General features: G+C 42.5%; 1 protein-coding gene across 1 annotated transcript in view; it reads right to left on the bottom strand.

Annotated features, from left to right (window-relative positions):
• Positions 1–22,856, bottom strand: part of FHIT (fragile histidine triad diadenosine triphosphatase) — a 1,908,162-nt gene that overhangs the window by 1,876,504 nt on the left and 8,802 nt on the right. The window lies entirely within an intron of this gene.

The raw sequence follows: 22,856 nt of genomic DNA, 5'->3' as shown, positions 1-22,856 counted from the left end.
TGGAATTTATTCTGGGGAGGCAAGGCTGGTACAATATTCGCAAATCATTCAATGTGATTCATCACAGAAACAAAAAGGAAGGAGAAAAACCACATGATAATTTCAATAGATGCAGAAAAACATTTGATAAAATTCAGCACCCATTTACAATAAAAATTCTCAGCAAAGTGGGAATACAGGGAACATACCTCAACATGATAACGGCCATCTATGACAAACCACAGCCAATATCATACTCAATGGGCAAAAATTAAAAGCAATCCCCTTAAGATCAGGAACAAGGCAGGGGTGCCCCTTTCACCACTCTTATTCAACATAGTTCTGGAAGTCCTAGCCACAGCAATCAGACAAGAAAAAGAAATAAAAGGCATCCACATTGGAAAAGAAGTAAAACTATCATTATTTGCAGATGATATGATATTGTATATAGAAAATCCTAAAGTCACAATCAAAAAACTACTAGACCTGATAAATGAATTCAGCAAAGTGGCAGAATATAAAATCAATACTCAGAAATTAGAGGCATTTTTATACACTAACAATGAACTATCAGAAAGAGAAATTAAGGAAGCAATCCCCTTTACCATTGCAACCAAAAAAATAAAGTACCGAGGAATAAATTTAACCAGGGAGATTAAAGACTTGTACTCGGAAAATTATAAAACATTGATAAAAGAAATTAGAGAAGATACAAACAAGTGGAGGCATATACCGTGCTCATGGTTAGGAAGAATAAACATCATTAAAATGTCTATATTATCCAAAGCAATTTATAAATTCAATGCAATACCGATTAAAATACCAATGACTTACTTCAAAGATGTAGAACACATATTCCAAGAATTAATGTGGAACCAAAAGAGAACACGAATAGCCTTAGCAATCTTGAAAAGGAAGAATAAAGTGGGAGGTATCACACTTCCGGATATCAAGTTATATTATAAGGCCATTGTACTGAAAACAGCCTGGTACTGGCATAAGAACAGGCATATAGATCAATGGAACAGAACTGAAAACCCAGAAATAAACCCACACTGTTATGGACAACTGATATTTGACAAAGGAGGTAAGAGTATACATTGGAGTAAAGATAGCCTCTTCAACAAATGGTGTTGGGAAAATTGGACAGCTACCTGCAAAAAAATGAAACTAGATCACCAACTTACACAATTCACAAAAATAAACTCAAATGGATAAAAGACTTAAATGTAAGCCGTAAAACCATAAGCATCTTAGAAGAAAACATAGGCAGTAAGCTCTCTGACGTCTGTTGCAGCAATATATTTGCCGATTTGGCTCCACTGGCAAGTGAAACAAAAGACAGGATAAACAAATGGGACTTTATCAAACTAAAAAGCTTCTGCACAGCTAAAGATAATAAGAACAGAATAAAAAGACAAACTACACAATGGGAGAATATATTTGACAATGTGTCTGATAAGGGGTTAATAACCAAAATTTATAAAGAATTTGTGGCCCTGGCCGGTTGGCTCAGCGGTAAAGCGTCGGCCTAGTGTTAAGAGGACCCGGGTTCGATTCCCGGCCAGGGCACATAGGAGAAGCGCCCATTTGCTTCTCCACCCTTCTGCCGCGCCTTCCTCTCTGTCTCTCTCTTCCCCTCTTGCAGCCAAGGCTCCACTGGAGCAAAGATGGCCCGGGCGCTGGGGATGGCTCTGCCCCAGGCGCTAGAGTGGCTCTGGTGGCAACATTGCGATGCCCAGGATGGTCGCAACATGGTGATGCCCAGGATGTTCGCAACATGGTGACGCCCAGGATGGGCAGAGCATTGCCCCCTGGTGGGCAGAGCGCCACCCCATGGTGGGCGTGCCGGGTGGATCCCGGTCGGGCGCATGCGGGAGTCTGTCTGACTGTCTCTCCCTGTTTCCAGCTTCAGAAAAATGCAAAAAAAAAAAAAAAAAGAATTTGTAAAACTTAATAGCAGAAAGACAAACAATCCAATCCAAAAATGGGCAAAAAAAAAAAAAAAAAAAAAAATGAATAGACACTTCTCCAAAGAGGACATACAGATGGCCAATAGGCATATGAAAAAATGCTCAACATCAGTAATCATTAAAGAAATGCAAATTAAAACCACAATGAGATATCACCTCACACCAGACAGAAAGGCGCTCATCAAGAAAACAACACAGAATAAGTGCTGGCGAGGATGTGGAGAAAAGGGAACCCTCCTGCACTGCTGGTGGGAATGCAGACTGGTGCAGCCACTGTGGAAAACAGTATGGAGTTTCCTCAAGAAATTAAAAATCAAACTGCCTTTTGACCCAGCTATACCACTGTTAGGAATATACCCCAAGGACACCATAGCACTGTTTGAAAAGAAGAAATACACACCCATGTTCATGGCAGCATTGTTCACAATAGCAAAGATCTGGAAACAGCCCAAGTGTCCGTCAGAGGATGAGTGGATTAAAAAGCTTTTGTGTGTATATATATACTATGAAATACTACTTAGCCATAAGAAATGATGACATTAGATCTTTTACAACAACATGGATGGACCTTGATAACATTATACTGAGCAAAATAAGTAAATCAGAAAAAAACTAAGAACTATATGATTCCATACATAGGTGGAACATAAAAATGAGACTCAGAGACATGAACAACAGTGTTGGGGTTACAGGGTGGGGGGAGGAGAGGTAGAGGGTTGGGGGAGGGGAGGGGCACAAAGAAAACCAGTTAGAAGGTGACAGAAGACAATTTTATCAATGTCACCCCATTAAAATTAATCGGAAGAAAAAAAGAATTTGTCTCACGGCTACTTTAGGCAGTTAGAAGAATAGTATAAGGATGCTAATTCTGCTTCTCAGGCCACATCCTGCAAATGAGGCTCCAAGCAAATTGGTGATTTGGCTCCTCTAATTTTGCCAATTGGATTTTAAAAAAAATAGGTCAGGAATGCCCTGAAATGGACTAACAATACATGAGCATAAATTTAAAGGACTTTTAGGCCCTGGCCGGTTGGCTCAGTGGTAGAGCGTCTGCCTGGCGTACAGGAGTCCTGGGTTTGATTCCCAGCCAGGGCACACAGGAGAGGAGCCCATCTGCTTCTCCAACCCCCTCCTTCCTCTCTGTCTCTCTCTTCCCCTCCTGCAGCCAAGGCTCCATTGGAGCAAAGTTGGCCCAGGCGCTGAGGATGGCTCTGTGGCCTCTGCCTCAGGCGCTAGAATGGCTCTGGTCACAACAGAGCAACACCCCAGATGGGCAGAGCATCGCCCTTTGGTGGGCATGCCAGGTTGATCCCGGGCACATGCGGGAGTCTGTCTGACTGCATTCCCGTTTCCAACTTCAGAAAAATACAAAAAAAAAAAAAATTAAAGGACTTTTAGATACTGGAGCTGATGTATCTGTCATTGCTAAACTACATTGGCCTCCTTCCTGGCCCACTCATGCAGCAGCCACAGAATTACAAGGTATAGGGCAGAGTAAATCCCCTCAACAAAGTTCTAGTTTTCTAAATTGGGAAGATTAAGAAGGTCATTCTGGATTTTTTAAGCATTATGTGCTCCCTGGATGGCCAGTTAATTTGTGGGGTAGAGATGTTTTGAAAAATATGGGAGCATTACTTGTCAGTCCTAATGGTTTAGTCAGTACTCAGATGCTTGATCGGGGATTTTTGCACACCAAGGGACTAGGGAAAGAACAACGAGGAATTCTCAACCCCAAAGAAGTGGCACCCAATACCAGAAGGTATGGATTACAATAGCAAAATTTAGCATAGGAGCCTTGGTAGCTCCTGCTACCTCAATAATGCATTGTGCAGACCCAATTACTTGGAAATCAGATAATCCTGTATGGGTAGACCAATGGCCCCTTTCTCAGGAGAAACTTAGGGCAGCTGCTCAATTGGTACAAGAGCAGCTACACTTGGGCACATTGAACCATCTAATAGCCCATGGAATACACTTCCATATTCTGATCTTGTTTCCTCCTGGATTATCAAGGGACATAGGCGTCCCTTACAGCTTATAGGTTTTGAGCCTCAAAATTATTGTTGTTCCTTTTTTCAAAGGATCAATAACAATGGCTCTGGGAAACTTCCACTAAATGGCAAATCGCTCTTGCAAATCAATGTACAACTTTATACTGAAACTGTCGACTTAAAATCAGCTCAAAGACTATAATTATATGCCATTATCATGGCTTTTCAGCATTTTCCATATTCCCCTTTAATCTATATACAGACAGCAAATATTTACTTATGGTGTTTCCACTATAAAGACTGCGGTCTTAGGGACAAATGCTGATGAACTATTTCAGCAGTTACTCCTTCTTCAAAGACTTGTATGTCAACATAGAGCTCCATGTTTTATAGGACATACTCAAGCTCGCTCCATGCTCCCTGGAGCTTTAGCACAAGGAAATGCCCTTGTTGATCAAGCTACCCAAAAGAAAATTATTTGGAGCAACCATGACAGATTGAGCAATTCAGTCTCATACTGTTCATCACCAGAATGCTGCATCCCTGTGTAAACAGTTTCAACTTTCTCGGGAAGCAGTATGGCAGATTGGGAAATCCTGTTCAAGGGGTCCTATACTACAATCTGTCCCTTCATTTGAAGTTTACCCTAAAGGACCCCTACCAGGACAACTTTGGCAAATGGATGTTACTCATATACCTTCATTTGGCAAACAGTCCTATGTCCACGTTACAGTGGATACATATTCTGGATTTATAGTAACCTCTGTCAGAACAGGAGAGGCCACCTATGACCTAACCTTGTCCAAAATGCTGGGGTTTGCCACAGAAGGCTGAAGGTACCCAGGGCCATCACTCCCATCTATGACACTGTGGACGAGCCTAGGGTATTTCTTCCAAGAAGCAGGTAAACTGATCTCATTTGCACAAGGGCCACTTAACTACGTCTTGCCTGAATAGTCAGGTTTTTTATTCTTCCCTCGAAGATCTCTGTTGTGGGTGTTGATAGTCCTATTTTCTGCTGCTTTGTTTAATACATAGTGTTTCCTTTATTCTTCCTACCTCAATGCCCCACTCATATTTCAAGCTGGGACCTACTCTTAATTTAGAGCTCTCTTTCCCCCTTTTGCCGACTTCTATTATGAATCTACCTTTGCCACCCAGCTTAGTGTATCCCAAGGTTCTCTTTACCAAGCCACAGTCACAGAGCTCCAGGGAAAAGCAACCTGGTCTCATCTCTCCAGGCAGAGGAGAACAGAAGCTTCATCTCCACACATGCTGCAGATGGCTTTTCCAGTCTACCTGAATCATTACCAGTTAGAAGCAGCAGTCATTGGGACTTGGATGTGAGCTGCAAAGTATAGAATGGTGACAATTCCAGTGCCATGTGGACTTTTCCTGGACTCCTGCTCCTTGGGTCAGCTCCTAACAGACTGAACTGGAGTTGGGTTGCATTTATCAGGGACGTGGCATGGTGGTGGGGCAAACTTGGACTTGGTGAACTTGTTAAGAACACTACTCTTTTATATATTCTTACTGTATTGGCCAAGAGTTAGCTTAAAGGCTTTAATCACTGTAAAAAAAAAAATTGAAGACTGGATATAGAAGATGCAGCACATATACACCATGGTATACTATTCATCCATAAGAAGTGATGACATCGGATCACTTACAACAATATGGTGGGATCTTGATAACATTATACAGAGCGAAATAAATCGGAAAAAAACAAGAACTGCAGGATTCCACACATTGGTGGGACATAAAAATGAGACTCAGAGACATGGACAAGAGTGTGGTGGTTATGGGGGGCAGGGGGAGGGAAGGAGGGAGAGAGGGAGGGGGAGGGGGAGGGGCACAAAGAAAACTAGATAGAGGTGATGGAGGACAATCTGACTTTGGGTGATGGGTATGACATAATTGAAAGACAAGATAACCTGGACATGTTTTCTTTGAATATATGTACCCTGATTTATTGATGTCACCCCATTAAAATTAATAAAAATTTATTTATTAAAAACAAAACAAAACAAAAAACAAAAAAACCCCAGCAGCCAAGAGTGCCTCAGGGTCAGGCAGAATCCCCTCCACAGATAGCAGAGCACTCTGTGGTCTGGCCCTACACTCAGGCAGAGCTGATGGAGTTGGGGGTGCAATTTATGCAGAAACCCACGGAGTCTCTGGAAGCTTGGTTGCTGCAGCATTGGAACATAGGGATGGATGGCATCATGCTCTCCAAAACAGAGGTAGAAATTGGCCACCATTACCATGCACTCTTCCCTGAGACAACAACTTCAGAACTGCTGTGACAACCCAGGAAACTATACCCTATTAGAATGGGTGATGTCCGCCATTTGTACAGTCTGGCAGAATGCTGGGGACTTTCCAGGGGCAGTGATTCAGTGGCAGTCATATACAGAGCTACAGAAGTTACTCCATAAACTGGGTATGAGAAATGCTGCTTTCAACCTAAGATCCCATGGGCCAGATGAAGAAGTGTTTAGAGCAGGGATGAGGGATCATCCCCTTCTGGGTCACTAGTGGCTAGCTTGAGCTTCTTTGTGGGGCAGACCATCGATGCAGTTACACAGATGGCGGCAGATTTAGGAGAGCTGGAGACAGTGCAGGACAGTAAGGCTGTGAGGGCTGCTGCCTGTGCTGTCCCCCCACCAACTAACAAGAGAAACGGGCCTATAAAGTTTACCCAAACACAGATATGGGTAGATTTGATTGCAGCCAGGGTAGGTAGGGAGAAATTAGATGGCAGATCTCATAAAATCCTGCTAGAGCTTTGGCAGCAGCTTAAGTCAGAGCAGAGGTTCCAGCTGTTGAAAAAGCTGAGGAAGCGGGTGGCCCCAGCAGCTGCCAAGTAAATGGCTGGTGCTTAGGTTGCAATGTTGCAGGATCACTTGTTGGAGGCAGCTGGGAAAGAGAAGGATCTCTAAGACCATTGTCCCAGTTTGAATAGGGGGAAAGCTGAGGGACCCATCCAACAGGGATGGGCATGTGTAACTGTCAATCTACTGATCTTCTCCTAATGTGCAGCAGGTATTGTTAGAAGATAGTAAGTGTTTTTTGTTTTTGTTTTTGTTTTTTTTGTTCTTGTTTTTTTGCAGCAACAGCAGCTAAGAGAACTGTTAAGATGACACAGGCCTTGACTTGCCAGGGCCTGTGAGCTTCCTAAGGGGTTTGGATGAGGCTTCTGGCAATGGAAATAGCGTATATGGAAAGGTGCTGAGGTCCATTATCAAAGAGCTGTGTGGCTGGGTGCCTGTAATGGACTTTCACCTTGGGTGATTTGCACAGACAGCTGGGCTGTCTATTGCGGACTGATCACTGAGCAGTATAATGGACTCTTGGATGCGATCAGAGGAGGGCACCAGCTCCCTTGCTGAATGAACATACCGCCTGTGGACAGTACTACATCGCTCACAAAAATTAAAGGATATTTTATCACTTCATATTCATTTTGAAATATACCCTAATTTTTGTGAGCAGTATATGGGAGACCTTGATGGGGGAGCAGTGGTACCTGTGGAGACCCTCTTGCACCAGGAAGTTGCTCCTATCCAGTTGCAGAAACAACCAAGGACATTTTCTTCAATGGACACATCCTTGGACTATACAGACCCTCCTACCTACCAGGGGGTAGGGGCTAGAGGTGGCCTCCAGTTAACTCTCTGGTCAGAGTGCTCAGGGAGACATTGTGAAGGACTCCTTTGTAATTACCGTGATTATTGTATAACTTATGCTATTGCTGTAGTCTGGTTTTTTTTTATGTAATGAACCTCACTCCTTGCACAGGGACCATTGCAAAAGATACCTGTCATGTAGGTTGTGAAGCAAGCAACACTAAAGGGGTGGAATCTTGGAAAAACAGATGTGTTAGGCTTGCTTGCTGGCTTATAGGCTGCAAAAACTTTGCCTTATAAATGCGTGAGCACATGGCAGCGCCACATGTGTATAGTCTATGTAAGGCTCTGGGTGCTTGCCCTCAGGGCAGATGGCATATTGCAGATGCCCAGATTGCCTGCCCATCACTGTGAGGGGTCATTTTGCTGTTTGTTTGCCTGATAAAAAGCAGTTTTCCCTCTCTGTCTGCTCATCCCCCGTTGCGAGAATCTATTAAATGGGAATGGCCTAACGCTTTCTGGCCCCGCAATTTCTCTACCATCTTCCTGAATCCACTGTGGACCTGCCTGGTCTCGGCCACCAGCATTACAATATCTTTCCTAGTTTATATACTGGATAAAAAGAATTAAACTATCTCACAGAGAAATTTTTAAAAATAAAGCTTTGGCAGTGATTAATTTAAATTCATTCAGTATTATGTAATCTTTGAAATACAACAGTTGTTTACTCTGCTTTGATTTCTAAGCTTTCCTTTGATGGTAAATATTAATATTTATCATTTTTCTGATGTTGGACTAATGAGAATCTTAAGTGTTATGAGAAGGCATTTAAATATTACAGTACGATAGATGTGTTTGTTTTCTAATTTATATTCCTCTGTCTTTGACATCAAGAAGCATTAATCTGTGTGCTGAATCCTGGGCTGTTGTTCATCAACATTTTCAGTAAACTTTAGATGGCCAGAACTGAAGGCCTGTACATTTCTTTGATGACCAAAGAAAATATGACAATCCAACAAATAACACAGTACTACAGGAAAGATCCAGCCCTGATTCTCAGAGTGAAACATGGCACATGTGTAACAACTAGCCAGCAATAGCAGACAGAGCAACGTTTTAGATTTAATGACAGCAATCACAGGTAATGCGAATTGAGTACTGACTACACAGCAAGCACTTTAAGGCATGCTTTACATCATTAATCTCACCTGATCCTCACAACAACTCTTAAGAACTACATAGTCTGACCATCTTCATGTTACAGAAAAGTGAGGTGCAGGGGAGCCAAGATGGCGATGGAGTAGGCAGACGTTCCAAAGGACCAAATTGAATTACAATTTAATTTAAGAACAACCGTCTTGACAAGTCAACTTTGGACTAAACAAAGAGGAGCCTATAACCAAGGATCACAGAAGAAGCCACACCAAGACTGACAGAAAGGATACAGACGTGGAAAGGGCTGTCCTGCTCCTAGGAGCAATCAGTGGCTGAGGGTCTGAGGGACTATCACTGTAGGGAAAGTCAACCTTGAGAGGTGTGGGTGTTCAGCCCCAGGCCAGGAGCCCCAGCCTAGAACCACACAGCCTAGAAGAGGTGCCCAGACAGCATTTGGTCGTGAAAAAAGCTGGGTTTCTGTCTGCAAGAAAGAGACAAAGCTCTCAGAGATGCAGGCTTCGTCTTAAAGGGCCAGTGCAGAAAATCTCATTCACAGCCACTTACCTGTGCTCTGCAGGGGAGAGCTGAGAGGCCTCGAGTTGCGTGAGGAGAGTGTAAGGTTGGAGGCCCAGGGAGAAACACTGTGGGGGACAGCCACCGGAATCCCTGTCCTGAGTCATTCTCTAGTACTGCAGTCACTATCTTTCTTGGGTAGAGCAGTCCCCTCTGAGCAGCAGCATCCTGGGGAAAAGCAAATACTCCACCCTCGGGAATCTCTCCTGCCACAATCATGGAGACTGGGTTGTGCTGAGAAGCCAGGAAGCAGGGGGCACATCAATGACTCAGTTTTCTGGTGTTGAGGCCGAGGCTTTTCCCTACACACTCCCACGTCTAAGACCGGTCATTCTGCCTCACGGGAGAATAGTAGAAACTGTCCGGTCTGCAGACAGACCACACCTTTAGGTCTCAGAGGCCACACCTACAGGACTCCTGGGGCCAAACCCTACTGAGGTCTGTGAAAATGTCTGGACAGACTGACATCTGGGGCCGAGGGGCGTAACTACACCCACCACCCTTCTTAATCCCTGAATTGCTGCAAGCTCTAGACTCTACCAGAGGCTTTTTTCAGTGGCTAAGCCTAACAGGCAGCTAGCAGACAGGCTACAGAAGGTGGAACTCAGGGAGCCTTGGCCTTTTAAGCAGATCTTCCCCCAGGCCCAGAGTGGACAAAAGCCAGCCTAGGTTTGCAACTTCGTATTTCCATAAACACCAGGGCCCAGGAGAGGCAGCCACAAACTTTGGATTGCTTGTAGCTCTAAGAAAATTGCTGTGGGCCAGTCACAGCAGTTTTTCCCACTGTCTGCACCAAGTTCTATGGGTGGAGTGCAGAGCACATTCCTAGCAGCTGCGGCTGATGCAATGCTGTGAGAATACTCCAGCTCCCAGAAGCCTCCTGGGCATACCAAGGAAGGAAGCTCACCCGCTTTAAGGAAGTGACTTAGTGCCAACCACACAGCTCCCTGATCTTTCCAGCCATTGGCTTTGAGGAACACACTGTAACATCCTATAGGCTGAACCCATCTATATAAGCTTGCATACTTCCTGAATAAAGTGGATCTGCATCACTGAACCTGGTCCCCAGAGTTGGGTCTTTGCATCTCCGTCATCCTCACCCCTGGCAGGACTTGTCCACAAGGTTCCTATCAGGGAGGCCTGGGGCTGGCATATCCAGGGACCAGCTGTGAAGAGCATTGGTTCAGGACCTAACAACCCTTGCTAGAGTGATATCCAATGGAAGGGCTCCTCACACCTGGCTAAGCTGAGGCTAGCCTTCTCTCTGTGATCAGCACCAGCGCAGCAGCTCATGTGCACTGGATTAGGGTGGAGCTGCATAGTCAGCCAGCCTGGGTGCTGGATATCCTGCCCCACTGGCCTAGGTTCCACAGGGGGAAGGGAGAGAGGCTTGGAGCATGGACATTTAAAGTGTGAGTTCCTGTGAACCTATTATTGGAACTGGTCAAGGAGCTTAGCTAATTTCAGTAGAGGGGGGCACAGTCAGCCTCAGAAGAGGACTCTCTCAGTTTTCCACCCTGAGACTTGAGTTATACAAGCTGTAAGAACTTCTGGAGGGGGGCCTCTTAGCCCCACTCAATCTGAATCTGCTGCTCACCTTGTTGGGGAGAAATAAAATTTGAGTATCCAGCAGAGGCTGAAGGATCAAGCTCTGGAGTAGGAGCCACATTACCCATACAGAGCTCCTGACTAAGAGAACCCTAAGTAGGGGGTCCCACTAACATTATATTTACAACCTCAACTGCCCTAACCAAACAAGCCTGCAACCTGTAGAGGGGTTGGTTGGGTGAGGCCAGTCTGAGCCCACACTACAGTCTTTCTTCAGAAGACTCTGTGGGAAGACCAGGCAGCTGCAAGAGGAGGTAGAGTAGCTGAAAAGTGGAGTCAAATCTTATAGAGCTTGGGGCTTTTACAGAGCTACTGTCATTTCTAAGCAGGAGGAAGCTGTTCCTTATACACTGGTTGGCCCCTCTCACACTACCCAGGCACAGAAAACAGTGACACAAAAAGAAAAAAGAGGAGTACCTAAAGACAGGTAGTCACAGCAGGTTACAAACAACAGCTGATGTCAACCCAAGAAGGTCTATAACCAACACAATGGATAATGGGTGGGAGACCAGCACCAACCCTAGACTCAGCTACCTACACAAGCAGCACACCAAAAGGAGGAGTCTAGCAGGCACCAGACACTGTGGAGAATAAATGTTCCCAATAGGACAGACATTGCACAGTGTGTTTAATACACATGATCAAGGTTGACCCTTAGAGCCAGCCAGCCTGATGGGATAACCGTACCCACAAAAGGACCAACTGAATTCATTACTCACATGCAACAAGAGGGAAAATAGTACCCTCAAGAAGCATTCCTAGAACAAGGAAAACAAGTGGCCTGGAAGTCAGCACCACTGAGCCCATCTTCCTCATAAAGACATCACAAGAAGTTCAAAGTCAAACAATGCTACCTAATACACAGACAAAATCGGCAGACAAAGAAATGCAACCCAAATGAATCAACAAGAGAAATTCCCCCAAAAAAAGAACTAAATGAGGAGGGCAGACAGAGATGGAGTAGGCAGACGTACCAAATTCCACCTCCCAGAACCAAAGTGGATTACAATTTAATTTTAAGCACTATCATCTGGAAAAACCAACTTTGGACTAAATTAAGAGGACTCTTTAACCAAGGAACACTGAAGAAGCCACACTGAGACTGGTAGGAAAAGCAGAAACATGGAAGGGGCTGCCCAGCTCCCAGGAGTGAACAGCAGCCGAGAGGGACTGGTATGGCCGGAAGCGAGTTTAGCAGAGAGGGGAGGGTCCTGGGCCCCAGGAACAAAGCCCCAACCTGCAGCCCCAGAGCCTAGAAGAGGCATATGGACAGTATTTAGCTGCAAAACAAGTCAGAATACTGTTTGTGAGAAAGAGAGAGATTTCTCAGACCCAGAATTCTTCTTAAAGGGACCATGCAGAAAACCTCTTTCACAACCACAAACCCAGGACTCTGGGAGACTGGGCAATGTAATCTAGGAGGAGAAGACCAGAGTAGCAGGAAGAGAGTGTAATCTAGGAGGCACAGGGAGAAACACTTTGAGGGACACCCACCCTAACCCCTGGGCTGAGTCACTCCCCAAATATGAAGTGAATATTTCCCCTGGAAACAGCAACACCAGCAAAGGGAAGCAGGACACCAGCCAAACAAACTCTCCCATGGCACTCTTAGTAGAGACACTTAGAAGCAGGGAGCCATCAGAGATACAGTATTGAATGCTGAGGTCTGAGCAGCAGCGCCCCCACCCACACTGCTGAGGGCTCGCCAGAGGGCCAGCAGCGGCGGGATGCAGAAGCGCAGTCCCCTCAGTATGGGCGGAAGCAAGGCCGGCCATGACTGAGGCCCAGCGTGAGCTCAGTCTCGCCAGGCAGGAGCGGAAGGGGCACATGAAAGCACATGAAAGCAGTCCAACCCAGCTGCTGGCCGGATAAGCAAAAATGTCCTGCCTGCAACCCCACCTGCAGGGGAAAGGCGAAAGCCGGGGAACTGCAGAGACACGCTGCTGAGCACAGGCATGCAGCCCCATTGGACCCATGGAGCCAGGGCTTGTGGATGGTGCATGAGCACAGCTCAGCCTGCAAGGGCAGGGAGAAAGCTGGGAAACAGGCAGAGACCCACGGCTGAGCATAGGTGTGTAGCCCTGCCCATGGTGCCAAGGCTTGCAGCCCAGGTGTGGCATAAACTCCCAACCATGGTGGCAGGGCAAAGGCCAAGGCTACCTGAGGCTTGTAGACCCAGGCACGTGAACACAGCCTCTCCAGTTAAGGAGAGGCAGAAACCGCAGCAACTGCCACAGAAAACCAGCACCAGCAACACCCAAACCCAAACGCCTGAGGGGCAGCAATAGAGAGGGTGGCAGGCCTGCAGACAGACCTATGGAACACAGAGGCCACACCCATTGGATTCCCAGTGGCCAAATCTTATACACAGACAAAATGGAAAGGCAGAAAAATGCAACTCAAATGAATCAAGAGATATCCCCAGAAAAGGACTTGAATGTGTCAGATATAACCAAATTACTGGATGCAGAGTTTAAAATAATGATTATTAGGATGCTAAAAGATCTTAGAATAACAATAGATAGACATAACAAACACCTAAATAAAGAGACAGCAAGTATAAAAAAAATTAAAGTAAAAAAGAATCAGTCAGAAATGACAAATACAAAATCAGAAATGAAGAACACAATGGAAGGAATTAAAAGCAGGATGGATGAAGCTGAGGATCGAATCAGTAAGTTAGAGGACAAGATAAATGAAGGCATGGAAGCAGAGCAGCAAAAAGAAAAGAGACTCAATAAGTCTGAGAAAATTCTAACAAAGCTCTGTGACAATATAAAGAGAAATAACATTCACATCATAGGGGTTACTAAAAAAAAAGGGATAGAGACCTTGTTCAATCAAATCATAGCTGAAAGAGAAGTGAAGGCAAAAATTAATGAATGGGACTACATCAGACTAAGAAGTTTTTGCTCAGCAAGAGAAACTGATAACAAAATAAACAGAAAGCCAACTAAATGGGAAATGATTTTTTCAAACGACAGCTCAGATAAGGGCCTAATATCCAAAATATACAAAGAACTCATAAAACTCAACAACAAACAAACAAACAATCCAATAAAAAAATGGGAAGAGGATATGAATAGACACTTCTCCCAGGAAGAAATACAAGTGGCCAACAGATATATGAAAAGATGCTCATCTTCTTTAGCTATTAGAGAAATGCAAATCAAAACGGCAATGAGATACCACCTCACACCTGTTCGATTAGCTGTTATTAGCAAGTCAGGTAACAGCAAATGTTGGAGAGGCTGTGGAGAAAAAGGAACCCTCATACACTGTTGGTGGGAATGTAAAGTAGTACAACCATTATGGAAGAAAGTATGGTGGTTCCTCAAAAAACTGAAAATAGAACTACCTTATGACCCAGCAATCCCTCTACTGGGTATATATCCCAAAAACTCAGAAACATTGATACGTAAAGACACATGCAGCCCCATGTTTATTGCAGCATTGTTCACAGTGGCCAGGACATGGAAACAACCAAAAAGCCCATCAATAGATGACTGGATAAAGAAGATATGGCACATATACACTATGGAATACTACTCAGCCATAAGAAATGATGACATCGGAACATTTACAGCAAAATGGTGGGATCTTGATAACATGATATGAAGCGAAATAAGTAAATCAGAAAAAAACAGGAACTGTATTATTCCATACGTAGGTGGGACATAATAGTGAAACTAAGAGACATTTATAAGAGTGTGGTGGTTACGGGGGGGGGAGGGGGGAATGGGAGAGGGATAGGGGGTGGGGAGGGGCACAAAGAAAACAAGATAGAAGGTGACAGAGGACAATCTGACTTTGGGTGGTGGGTATGCAACATAATTGAACGACAAGATAACTTGGACTTGTTATCTTTGAATATATGTATCCTGATTTATTGATGTCACCCCATTAAAAAAAATAAAATTATATAAAAAAAAAAAAATCATAGCTGAAAACTTCCCTAAATTGATGCAGGAAAAAGTCACGCAAGTTCAAGGAGCACAGAGAATTCAATTAAAGAGAAATCCAAAGAAATCTACACCAAGACACATCATAATTAAAATACCAAAGCTAAGAGATAAAGAGAAAATATTAAAAGCTGCTAAAAAAAAATGGCTATCACCTACAAAGGAGCCCCCATAAGGATGACATTTTACTTCTCAACAGAAACAATTGAGGCCAGAAGAAAATGAAAAGAAATATTCAAAGTAATGCAGAACAAGAGCCTACAACCAAGACTACTTTATCCAGCAAGGCTATCATTTAAAATTGAAGGAGAAATAAAAAGCTTCCCCCCCCAAAAAAAAACTCAAGGAACTCATTACAACCAAACCAATGCTGCAAGAAATGTTAAGGGGGCTTTTGTAAACAGATCAAGGGGGGAAAATACAGTAAAAAGGAATATAGCTTTAGAGAATAAAATGGCAATAAACAACTACATATCAATAATAACCTTAAATGTAAATGGATTAACTGATCGAATCAAAAGACACAGGGTAGCTGCATGGATAGAAAACAGGACCCGGACATATGCTGTCTACAAGACATATCTCAAAACAAAAGATGCACATAGACTGAAGGTAAAAGGAAGGGAAAACATATTTCATGCAAATAAAAATGAAAAAAAAAGCTGGGGTAGAAATACTTATATCAGACAAAATGGACTCTAAAACAAAGACTATAGTTAGAGATAAAGAAGGTCACTACATAATAATAAAGGGAGCAATCCAACAGGAAGATATAACCATTATAAATAATGATGCACCTAATATAGGAGCACCTTAATATATAAAACAGACTTTGATGGATTTAAAGGGAGAGATCCATAGCAATACTATAATAGTTGGGGATTTCAATACCTCACTAACATCACTAGATAGATCCTCAAGAAAGAAAATTAACAAAGAAACAGCAAACTTAAAGGATACACTAGATCAACTGGATTTAATAGGTATCTTCAGAACCTTTCACCCTAAAGCAGCAGAATATACATTCTTTTCAAGTGCTCATGTAACATTCTCTAGGATAGACCACATATTAGGGCACAAAAGCAGTCTCAACAAATTTAAGAAGATTGAAATCATATCAAGCATTTTCTCTGATCACAATGGCATGAAACTAGAAATCAACCACAACAGAAAAACTGAAAAATACTCAAATACTTGGAAACTAAATAGCATGTTATTAAATAACAAATGGGTTAACAACAAAACCAAAGAAGAAATAAAAAATTCCTAGAAATGAATGACAATGAGCATACAACAACTCAAAAGTTATGGGACACAGCAAAAGCAGTCCAGAGAGGGAAGTTCATGGCATTACAGGCATACCTTAAGAAGCTAGAAAAAAACTCAAAAAAATAACTTAACCCTGCATCTAAAAGAATTAAAAAAAGAACATCAAGTAAAGCCCAGAGGAAGTAAAAGGAAGGAAATAATAAAGGTCAGAGCAAAAATAAATGACATAGAGGCTAAAGAAACAATACAGAGGATCAATAAAACCAGAAGCTGGTTCTTTGAAAAGGTAAACAAGATCGAGGAACCTTTAACCAGACTCATCCAGAATAAAAGGGAGAGGACTCAAATAAAATTAAAAATGAAAGTGCAGAACTAATAACTGACACAACAGAAATACAAAGTATTGTAGGAAATACTATAAAGATCTATATTCCAAAAAATTGTACAACCTCGGTGAAATGAATAAATTTCTAGAAACATACAATCTTCCAACACTAAATCTGGAAGAATCAGAAAACCTAAACTGACTGATTACAACAAATAAAATTGAAACAATTATCAAAAAAACTCCCAGCAGCCTGACCTGTGGTGGCGCAGTGGGATAAAGCGTCGTCCTAGAATGCTGAGGTTGCCGGTTGAAACCTTGGGCTTGCCCGGTCAAGGCACATATGGGAGTTGATGCTTCCTGCTCCCCCCTTTCTCTCTCTCTCTCTCTCTCTCTCTCTCTCCCCCTAAAATTCAGTAAATAAAAAAAATAAATAAAAAATAAAAAAATAGAAAAATAGCCCCCCAAAAAATTGTAAAAATAATTTAAAAAAAAAATAAAAAAAGAAGAAGAGGAAGAAAAAAAAACCTCCCAGCAAACAAAAGACCTAGACTGGATGGCTTAACAGGTGAATTTAACCAAACATTCAAAGGAGAACTAACACCTATCCTTCTCAAGCTTTTTTAAAAAATTCATAAGGAGAAAAGAATTCCAACTCTTTTTATGAGGCAAGCATGAGCCTCATTCCAAAACTAGGTAAAGACACTATAAAGAAAGGAAACTATAGGCCAATATTCCTGATGAACATAGATGCTAAAATTCTCAATAAAATATTAGCAAACTGTATCCAGCAATACACCAAAAAAGATCATACATCATGAGCAATTGGGATTTATCTCAGGGAGGCAAGACTGGTACAATATTTGCAAATCAATAAATATGATTCATCACATAAACAAAAGGAAAAATAAAGATTACATAATTATATCAATAGATGCAGAAAGAGCACTTGATAAAATCTAGCACCCATTTATGGTAAAAAATTCTCAGCAAAGTATGAATACAGCAAACATACTTCAACATAATAATAAAGGCCATATATGACAAACTGATAGCCAACATCATAATCATTCGAAAAAATGAAAAGCAATCCCTTTATGAACAGGAACAAGGCAGGGGTGATACCTTTTACTATTCTTATTCAACATAGTTCTGGAAGTCCTAGCCACAGCAATCAGACAAGAAGAAAAATAAAAGGCAACTAAATCAGAAAAGAAGAAGTAAAACTATCATTATTTGCTGATGACATGATACTGTACATCAGCGGTTCTCAATCTGTGGGTTGCACCCCACAGGTTGAGAACCGCTGCTGTACATAGAAAACCCTAAAATAACAGTCAAAAAACTACTAGACCTGGTAAATGAATTCAGCAACGTGGAAGAATATAAAATTAATATTCAGAAATCAGTGGCATTTTTATAAACCAACAATAGACTGTCTGAAAGAGAAATTAAGAAAACAATCACCCTCACTTTTGCAATAAAAAGAATAAAGTACCTAGGAGTAAATTTAACCAAGGAGGTAAAAGACTCATAGTCGAAAAATTATAAGACATAGAAGAAAGAAATCAAGGTAGATACCAACAAGTGGAAGCATGTACCATGTTCATGGTTAGGAAGAATAAACATCATTAAAATGTCTATATTACCCAAAGCAATCTATAAATTCAATGCAACTCCTATTAAAATACCAATGGCATACTTCATAAATATAGAACAAATATTCCAAATATTTATATGGAACCAAAAAGAACACGCATAGCCTCAGCAATCTGTAAAATAAAGAATAAAGTGGGAGGTATCCCACTTCCTGATATCAAATTATACTACAAGGACATTGTACTCAAATAGTTTGGTACTGGCATAAGAACAGGCACACAGATCAATGGAACAAAACAGAGAACTCAGAAATAGACCCACACCTTTATGGTCAATTGATATTTGACAAAGGAGGCATAAGAGCATACAATGGGGTAAAGACAGTCTGTTTAATAAATGGTGTTGGAAAAATTGGACAGGTACATACAAAAAAATGAAACTAGACCACCATTCATAAAAATAAACTCAAAATGTGTAAAAGACTTAAATATAAATCATGAAACTCTCCGATATCTCTCGTAGCAATATTTTTGCTGATTTATATCCATGGGCAAGTTAAATGCAGCACAAAATAAACAAATGAGACTATATCAAATTAAAAAGCTTTTGCACAGCAAAAGACACCATAAACAAAATAAAAAGACAACCCACAGGTAAAGCCAGTAGCCACAGCCACCATCACAGCCGCCTGGCCTATGCAGGTTTGCATTTGATTCGGACAGACGGTAATGAAACAATGAAGCCAAGAACTGGTGGGCCATTACCTTTTAATCCTAACTTGCACCTGGTGGGCAAGAAATACACACAGTGGGAAAACACTTCCCTTTCCATTCGGGGCTCCCAAAGCCACTGACTTATCCAAGTTTCCTAGAATCAAAGATTTCTACCTCACCAGCCTTATTCACCTCTGTTCCCCATCTCCTTCTCTCTGCACAAACTCTGCACAAACTAGCTTCTCCTTCAGTACTCCACCATCTTGGCTGCTTCTCCTCTCCTCATGTGGCCTTTCTCTGCTCTCCTCTCTAATGCTAATCTCAGGAACCAAGAGAGAGCAAGCTCCCAGTCTGCCCCACTTTATAGTGTAGAAACAAAAACCTTTAATCCAATATACAAACAAGGAAGTCTCTGATACAAAGTCACTCGTCTGAGGCATAATAGAATTCCTCATGAGAGTGCACCACCCTACATCAAAAAAGGTGGGAAAGGTTTAGTCCCAAAACCAAGCCCCAGGCTACAAGAATCCTGCCTGCCCACAGCCCACCCCCAACACACATTAATATAATCATGCCCATCCCAAGCAAGAAGGGTAACCAATACCATCACCTGGGAGACGGCTTCCACATGGGCAGTGCCATCTTTAACAAAGTGAGCATAATATATTTTATCTGCCCAACAGCACACAATGGGAAAACATATTCGCCAATACATCTATCTGATAAGGGGTTAATAACCAAAATTTACAAAGAACTTCAAAAACTCAACACCAGGAAGGTAAACAATTCAATTAAAAAATGGGCAAAGAGACATTGATAAGACTGTGGTGGTTACGGGGGGGGGGGGGGGGGGGGAGGGGAGAGGGGGAGAGGGAGAGGGGAAGTGGGAGAGGGAGGGGCACAAAGAAAACTAGATAGAAGGTGACAGAGGACAATCTGACTTTGGGTGATGGGTGTGCAACATAATTGAACTACAAGATAACCTGGACATGTTATCTTTGAATATATGTACCCTGATTTATTGATGTCGCCCCATTAAAAAAATAAAATTATTTAAAAAAATGGGCAAAGAAACTGAATAGACACTACTCCAAAGAGGACATACAGATGGCCAATAGGCATATGAAAAAATTTTCAATGTCACTAATCATCAGAGAAATGCAAATTAAAACCACAATGAGATACCACCTCCCAGCTGTCAGAATGAATCTCATTAACAAATCAAGACACAATAAGTGCTGGCGAGGGTGTGGAGAAAAGGGAACCCTCCTGCACTGCTGGTGGGAATGCAGACTGGTGCAGCCACTGTGGAAAACAGTATGGCATTTCCTCAAAAATTTAAAAATGAAACTGCCCTTTGCCCAGCTATCCCACTTTTAGGAATATATCCTAAGAATCTCAAAACACTGATTCAAAAGAAGAAATGCACCCCCATGTTTATTGCAGCATTGTTTACAATAGCCAAGATCTGGAAACAGTGTAGGTGTCAGTCAATGGACAAGTGGATTAAAAAGCGATGGTACGCAGCATAATCAAATGTCAAAATAACCTGGAGATGTTTTCTCTGAACATATGTACCCTGATTTATCAATGTCACCCCATTAAAATTAATTTTAAAGAAAAGCGGTGGTACATATACACAAATAGAATAGCACACAGTCATTGAAAAGAAGGAACTGTTGCCTTCTGTGACAGCATGGATGGGTTTGGACATCATTCTTCTAAGTGAAACAAGCCAGGCAGAGAAAGAGAAACATCATATGATCTCATTTATATGTGGAGCAGAGGGACAGCTGTCAGAGGGAAGGGGGATAAGGGGATGGGGTCAGAGAAGGTGAAGGGATTAATGAAATTATTAATATATATATCATATACATAACACATAGATACAGATAACAGGACAGGAAATCCCAGAGGGAAGGGGGAGGGAGTTAGGGGGAGGGGGGACAAAGGGGGTGTAATGGGGGACAGGGGGTGGGGGGTGAGGGTGTTATATTGAGTGGGACACTTGAATCCATGTTAACACAATAAATTAAAATTAATAAAAATTAAAAAAAAAAGAAAACTGAGATGCAGAGAGGTTGAGTACTTGCTTGAAATTGCACAGCTCATGAGAAGCAAAGTCAGAAGTCATTCCTCAGAGCCTGACAGTGAGTTCTTCTCTATACTCTCTTCCTTATCAGCCTCTCCTTGACTCCCAGCATTTGAATATTCCAATGACCTGTGTAGTATAAATAACCCATCTGCATGGAGCAGCATCCTGCAGGGCAACCAGGGACTTTCAGATCCTGATGGTAATGATAAGACATAATTCATTCAGTCTATCATAAGCCATGCATTGTTCTAGCACAGGGATACAGCAAGAAACAGGACCAAGGAGACCCCTGTCCTTGAGGAGCACACTTTCTAGAGAGAAAAAAGACAATGTTAATGCAATAAACAAGGCATTATCTCCAATAAGGGTAAAAAATGGGAGGTAGTACAAGTTCAAGACATGGTAAGAGGGGCTGTGGTTGAGTGCTTCTGTCAATTTCACTTACTTATATCTCCCATGCAACCAAGACTTAGTTAACCAAAGAAGTAATCAAAGACAGCCCAGAAGTCTTTGAGTCTATTGCACAGTACAAAGTGCAATACTGAAGTCTAAGTGAGGGACCTAGACCACTTACCATATGCTATGACCAGGTGCTGGGAAGATGGCAACATAGCCACGGATCCTGCCTTCATGGAGCTTACAACCCAAAGGGAAAAGACTCATTGACCAAAACTTAGAGGTTAAATAAAAGCTATAAAAAAGTGTAAGTCAAGGAAGCAAAAGAGGACCTAACCTGGAGAGGACTAAGAAAGAAGATTGTCATTCTGCCACTAACTCTATGACCCAGAGCAAGTCTTGTCCCCTCTTTAGAACCAGCTTTCCAACTTCCTTCAAGCTCTTAAATTCTTTGAACCTATGATTCCAACATATGAAAACTGTATGTTACTGTTTCTTCTACCAATCACTAGATCCCAAACTTCTTCCTCCTTCCTCAGTCCCTCTCATTCTGTTCCTCTACACCCTACAGCAATGGCTTTGTTCTTGACTTTCACTGCTTCATGGCAGAGATGTCAGGTCAGGAAGGACATGGGCCTGACACCCCATCGGGGTAAGGAGTGTGTGTAACACACACTCTGGGCAGAACCCCGCTGAAGGCAATGGGAAGGATCCAGGTTACATACATGGTACCTGGTGTCTGAAGAGCACATGAACAGGTGAAAAGGAGATGGCAGGCATCAGAGAGGCATCAGCCAAGACCATTACTGATGTCTGGCAAGAGGGAAGGGAAAAGAAGACTGGAGGCAGGCGCTCAGAGGAGCAGGTCAGCAGGTCCTCCTCTCTGACTACCCTATCTCAGTAGGTTACCTCTTTCAGGATCACAGTACCTTACTCTGTCTTGCCAGTACTTGGCATTTTATAATTACATTTGTTTGCTTGCTTGCATATTGTCCATCTCCTCCACAAGACTCCTGAGGGCAGGGGCTGTGCCTGCCTTGTTTGTTGATGTGTAACCAAACCTAACACAGTGCCTGACATAGAATAGTCCTCAGTAAGTACTTACTGAGTGAATAAATTAATGATGAACAAGGAACGTCTCATATCCAAGGGGAACTGGCAAGAACAAATCTGGGGCTTAGGAACTAAAACTGAGGTACCAGAAAGGTCAGAAGCTGCTGCCAGGCTGTCATCCCACACTCCACCTGCCTGCTTGTCTTAACTGCAAGATATTACCTACTTCCAGATCCTGGGCCCACTCTCCACTTGCCTGCCATCCGTGTGGACTGCTCCTACTACACAACCCAGTGAACGCCAGGTAATAAAAGCTGTTGTGCAAACTCATCACATTCAGGGATTAGTATTCAGTCATTAGAGTAGCTAATATATGCCAAGGACATTCTACATGCAATCTTACCTCACCCTTCACAACATCCACAAGTAGTTACCATTATAAGCACTATTCTAAAGATTAGGAAACAGACATAGCCAAGAAACTTGTCCATGCTTACACATCCAGGAACAAACACAACTACATGCTTTGGGTCTAT

Source organism: Saccopteryx leptura, chromosome 10 (genome assembly GCF_036850995.1).
Source record: "Saccopteryx leptura isolate mSacLep1 chromosome 10, mSacLep1_pri_phased_curated, whole genome shotgun sequence".
NCBI lineage: Eukaryota > Metazoa > Chordata > Mammalia > Chiroptera > Emballonuridae > Saccopteryx > Saccopteryx leptura.
This window is presented reverse-complemented; position numbering and strand designations above follow the sequence as displayed.